Here is a 6,000-nt window from a genome sequence, read left to right as displayed (position 1 = left end):
AGTGAAAGTAAAGATGACCGCGATGACGACGCTGACAGACATCATTTTGGGTTCAAATAATCCGCGCTGCGTAGGTCCGCCATCCTTTAAGGGGTGGAGAGGAGAGAGGAAAGACAGCACGCTGACTGCAGCTGGAGGGTAGTCCGCTGCGCGCGCACAGCGAGCACACTACAACGGCGCGCAGACACGCTATGGACTTTCTGTCATCAATTACTAAACTGTTTTCTTTGGACTGACGCGTCGACTGCTTTGGAGCTGACTGCTGTGCAGGCTTTCCCACCGACACATCACATCCGAGCGGATAAAGTCACATCATGTATACCTGGAGCTGAGGTTATTATGGTGTGAAAAGACTCTGAAGGTGTGCACGTGTGTGTGTGTGTGTGTGTGGTGTGTGTGTGTGTGTGTGTGTGTGTGTGTGTGTGTGTGTGTGTGTGTGTGTGTGTGTGTGTATGTTTATATGTATGTGTGTGTTTCTGCAGCGGGGTGATATGTGAAGTGCCGAATCTCGTTGGAAATCACAGGTGCGTGTGTAAATATGAGACGCAGCCATGCATTGCTTGTTAAGGGGAGCACGGACTAGCCTATATCATAGACGCATGAGAAAAAGTTGGTGTGACGACAAAGCAGCCCGATCTAAAGCTCGGAGTTTGCAGCTGTCATTATAATTTTCAAATATGCTGTGTGCAATTATGGCTATGAATGAGGTTTTATGCACATCTTTGACCGAGTAATTGTTGAAAATGTACATTTGGCCAATTCTTGGAAAATACAGCTATTGAGCTTTCTTCACATTTTTCACATTCTTCACCACTTTGGCTATTTAGCGACAGAGAATGGGTTGGCAATTTTAGCATCAATTCTGTGGCCATGTTACTTTGAACATTCATGGCTAAAATCCCCGGGCGTTGGTTAATCTATGGATAATAGAGCTGATTATGTTTTATCCTTGATCTACCATTTGATGCATGCAGAATTAAAACGGTTAAGAAGGATATTTAATTAGAGAAGGGGAGAGATGGGAAAGAGCCAAGAAGAGAAAAGAGCTTTCATTGAGTCTGGCACAAGTAATGTCAGAGGAATGCCCCATTAAGGATGTGCGTGTGTGTGCGCCTTTTTCTCTTACAATATGCATATACATCTCTTTTTCAGTGCTAGAAAAAGAGTGTTGAATTGAGATATAGAGACAAGGAGCCTACATGTGCAATTTTATTTGGCTAACAGGCTATGTTCCTCTTTATGCGTGCATGTGAAAGTCTGGTGTCTGTATTTACTGCATATTACTGACATTTTATCAGAGTGCTGTGACTTCAGTGCTAAACAGGAACGCTTCTGGTCTTGTAAGTTTATAGGCTGCAGTGAAGTGTGCTCAGTGGCTCTGAATTGTTTTTAAAATGGTAACGTAAGGATGGGTGGTACGCACAGACAACTTGGGTTGTTTTATTCTATAGGTTATAGTTGCTTGGACTAGGATAAGCCGCCAGGTGTATTCAAAGTATCAGTTTCAGTACCTGTTGCAGTTTAAAATGCATTTCTGAGTACTCACACCATGACAAATGACACACGTAGACTGCATACTTTTAATATTTTGTTTTAGTTGATGGGTAGCTATTTTTGTGTTTTTACAATTTCCTAGCATGTGGGCAACTCTCCAGCAGTGGGCACCAATCACTGCCAAATGAATGCAATGCAACTGAAAGGGTTTTTTAGTGGCATCGTGTCCTAGGAAAATTTTCATCTTTTTCATCTTCGACGTTTTTTCATTATTCCAGTAAAATAAGTTCAAATACTAGTTTAATATTTTGAACTCTGATATAAATTGATTTTTGCACATCAGTGGGCTGCCATTGATTGAGCTTATTTATAGACAGAGATATAAGATAGATATTAGATAGATATTCAGACAGAAAGTGGTAAAAAATAAACAAACACATACATACAGGGCATATTTACAATACAGAGATGCATGTAACTTAGATTAATTCAATTAAATGTTAATTAGACTTTTGTGATTTGTGGTTCTTTTCACCAAATAAGTTTGTAGGTGTGGGTTGTGGGGCCAGTTTGGTTTCAGGGAGCTGGGTGGACTTCTAGACCCATTCCCAGTGTCTCTTTCAGAAGCCAACCTATTGCATTTTAAAATGACTTATGTTTGGATGCTGATACCTTGATAGCCTGTACACCATAGCATAGATGAAATGTAATCGACCCATAAGCTCTGGAATCAGCATTAAGAGTTTAGTCAGGATTGTCATTGTAGTTTCATATTTTCACTGTGGCACAATTTTCCATGAGTTGGACTCGTGCCTGCGTCGAATAGTATAAAACTAAAATCTATCTCTTATGCGTTTTTTTAGTGTAGCCTATGTGCAATGACTACATTTATAATGGCTTCAGAAAGTATTCCCTCCCTCATTTGATTAGTCTGTTTAATTTGTTTTGTGCTGGACTTTAAAGTGAAATTAAAATGTTTAAATTGGATTTTTTTTGTACTCCAGTAGAAGTAATTCTCTTTAATGTCAAAATGAAAAGGTATTTAGATTAATAAAAGATGTCCATGCATTGAAAAATTGGAGGTGTAACGGCAATAAAATGTGAATTGCGCCTACTAGTAGGACGATGGGTCAGTTGCATGTAATGAGTTTCCCCACCGGGATTAATAAAGAATTCCTGTTTTATGTATTATTTGAAAAATGCAAGGGCTAAATGCTTTCTAAAGACACTGTACCATTTATGTCTTGCAGGTAGTTGTAGATTCGGTGGCGTCTTATATTTTTGAGTGGCTTGAAAATTCTGAATTTCACTAAACTGTTCAGCAAATGTCAAGTTCTCTCGGTTTATTTAGCTGCAGTTTTTTTTTTTGAGCAGTTTAGTCGGCTCAAGATCAGGTTAGTTGCCTGCCAAAATAGTTTGTAGTAGTGACAGACCTAACAAGCCACAAGTAAAACTGAAAATTCTACCAGAAACTGGCTGACAGTATTAATAGATCAATGGCAACAAGCCAGTAAATAGTTTAGTTTGCAGTCCCAGTGAAAGGTTTACAGCCACGGGGTCACATTCCCTGTTAGTTTGTTTAAATCCTCATCAGTCTGTGTGAAATCCTTGTTGCTTTCACTGCTGCTATCCCAGTGTTACCGTTTGAAGCATCATAGTGTTTCAGTATGAAACAGGATTTGTTTCCATATTAAATACTGTACATGCAGAGAAACATCGTAAATAATTGTGGAGAACGTGACAAATTTAGAACTGACTTCCAGTCCTCCAATCCAAAAATACAGTTTTTCAAGGAACTTCTGCTTCAGCCATTCACGTCACAATATGCTCTGCATCATCAGTTGTCATCCTGTTCACCTGAGCGGAGGAGAGATTACAAACAAGGCTGCACAGGATGTGAGCAAACATTGCGTAGGTGGCTAACATTTATCAAAAAAAGGAAAAAAATGTGTTGCTTACTGCAGAACTGTGAAAAGTTGTGTTGCCCTACAGGCAACTTTCAGACTCTAACAAGCTTACAGTGCAATGAAGTTAGCAGGAACTGATGAAATGCTGATTCTTGTCATGATCCTCTACTAGATCTCTCAGGACTTAAGCTAAAAGGTTTAGGCAAAGGCGACAGAGTCAACTGATTTAGCCACCTCCTGAAGTAGTGAAAGACAGCCCTATCCCTACCTGTACATGAGAATTCCCTGGATTCTTGAAGTTGTCTGCATTTGATCAAGTAATATAATTTTCCACACTTAAATTGTATATTGGCAGCACGGTGGTGCAGTGGTTAGCGCGGTCGCCTCACAGCAAGAAGGTCTTGGGTTTGAGCCCCAGGGTAGTCCAACCTTTGTGGGTCGTCCTGTGTGTGGAGTTTGCATGTTTTCCCTGTGTCTGCGTAGGTTTCCTCCGGGGGCTCCGGTTTCCTCCCACAGTCCAAAGACATGTAAGTCAGGTAAATTGGCCTTACTAAATTGTCCCTAGGTATGAGTGTGTTTGGGCCCTGTGATGGCCTGGGGGCCTGTCCAGGTTGTCTCCCCGCCTACTGCCCAATGACTGCTGGAATAGGCTCCAACATCCCCGTGACCCTGGGGGCAGGATAAGTAGTTCAGACAATGGATAGATGGATGGAAATTGTATATTTGGAAAAGCTCAGTCACGCATCTACAGTGAGCAATGTGTATTTCTCCCTTTGTGAATGTCCGCTACTTTCACACGACAGCCTTCTTTGTATTCTCGCCTCACCTTGGGTAATCGGGCAGTAACTGATGATTGTGATGATGCGATTGGCTGAAGTGAATATTCGCTGAACAATACATTTGTGGATCAGGGGACTTGAGCTCACTGCTCCGTTTGCCTCAAAAATCCATAAAAAAGTAAGCCAGTTAACATGGCATCTGCCTTTTTTCATTGTTTCTCTGCACTATTTTAATTGGAAACAGATCTGACATTCCAAGGTTCAATATCTAAGAGTTAAAGTGTGTCAGTATAGTCTGTCAAAACATTTGTTTCGTTCAGCGACTCAGCCAGTCAATAGGTCAGTGAATTGGCCAGTAAAATAACAGTAGGCTCATCTCTTCAGTCTGTAACCTGTGAACTTTTTTGGTATATCTTAAAGCTAGAGGAAGAAAATGGAATGAGACGAGGAGAGAAAGTCAGTGAGGAGGGAAGAGGAGGAAGAAAACAGAGGGGAGTAAATGAGAGAAAAAGAGCAAGGGGGCGGAAAGTTGGCTGGGAGAACAGGAGGAAATGAGGGGGGACAAATTGTGTGTACCTCATATCGTTCAACACAATATTTGTTTATATGTACATGTTATGTTGAAAAGTAACACACATCTGTAATGACAAATAATGCATCTTTTTGAAACGGTGGTCCATCACTCATCCATTAGGGATTACAAGCTCAATATATTTCATTTAATATAGGGATGGTAGTGAGGCAAATCAGCTGTTATACTCAACATTTTCTTTCAAAACACTAAACTATGCAATGGCTGTGCAACTGAACCATGTCTTTTTACCAGACAATGCTGTGGTCATTAAACCTCCCATAATCTCTTGCTATCTTCAAATCAATTTTATTTGTATAGCCCAATATTACAAATTTGCCTCAGTGGGCTTAACAGCAACACAACATCGTGTCCTTAGACCCTCTCATTGGATAAGGAATAACTCCCTAAAAAAAAAAACCCTTTAGGAGTTTTTGGAATGAGGAATGAGGAGGTACAGCAAAGTATACAGAGGAACAGGTTGGCAAAGAAGAAGTGGGATAGTTATCACTGCAGATCCATCACACCTTGGTCACAACCTGTTCCAACAACTCCCCTATGGTAGGCGCTACAGAGCACTGTACACCAAAACAACTCCCTAAAAAAAACCCTTATCATCATGAATGCATCGCATTTTTCAGGATTCTGGTTCAGTCAATATTTAGAAACTTCACCTGTGACTTTGTTGGCTTTTTAGATGTGAAGCAACTTATGGACCTAGGCTGCATCCAAATATTGAGAATAGAGCAAGGTTCCTTCACAGCAAACACAAGTAGCAAACATGAAGTATTTTTCACGGCAGCCAGACTCTATCCATGTAGGCTTTAGAGCAAGCCCTTTTGTTTCTCTCAAATCAAATATATTTTTATCACCTTCTATTTATTTAAAAACTAAATAGGCTATAATATGGAGTGTGAGCATGCTTTCTGTTGGCAATTTTGTGTGAATCTGTAGTGTTTCCTGTTGAACCTCAATATGAAAATATGTTGACTTCATGATGATGCATAAAAAAGAACATTCGATTTTTCCAAGACATGCCCAAAGGTACTTTTGAGAGCTCCTTGTAACTTTTCTTAAATCATTGTGACTTTTTCAAGAGAAGCCTTAAATTGAAAGGTGTCGTCAATGGGTGAACGAAAATTATTTTGCATGCGATTGAACCAGTCTTTAAAGCGGTTATGTGTAGAATTGACCAACTATCGAATTCATAGGCCAAACAAATATGGGGCAGCATATTACCAGAAGGTTG

At 40.2% G+C, this 6,000-nt stretch overlaps 1 protein-coding gene across 1 annotated transcript in view; it reads left to right on the top strand.

The window, feature by feature from the left end:
- Positions 1-494: 494 nt before the first annotated feature.
- The window catches only part of il34 (interleukin 34), a 147,277-nt gene continuing 141,771 nt past the window's right edge, over positions 495-6,000 (top strand). The window contains exon 1 of the mRNA XM_056282022.1: positions 495-524. The gene's annotated coding sequence lies outside the window, so the exon portion shown is untranslated. The remainder of the gene's footprint in view (positions 525-6,000) is intronic.

This window comes from Lampris incognitus, chromosome 6 (assembly GCF_029633865.1).
Source record: "Lampris incognitus isolate fLamInc1 chromosome 6, fLamInc1.hap2, whole genome shotgun sequence".
NCBI lineage: Eukaryota > Metazoa > Chordata > Actinopteri > Lampriformes > Lampridae > Lampris > Lampris incognitus.
Note: the sequence above shows the minus strand (reverse complement) of the source record. Positions and strands in the feature narration are given on the sequence as shown.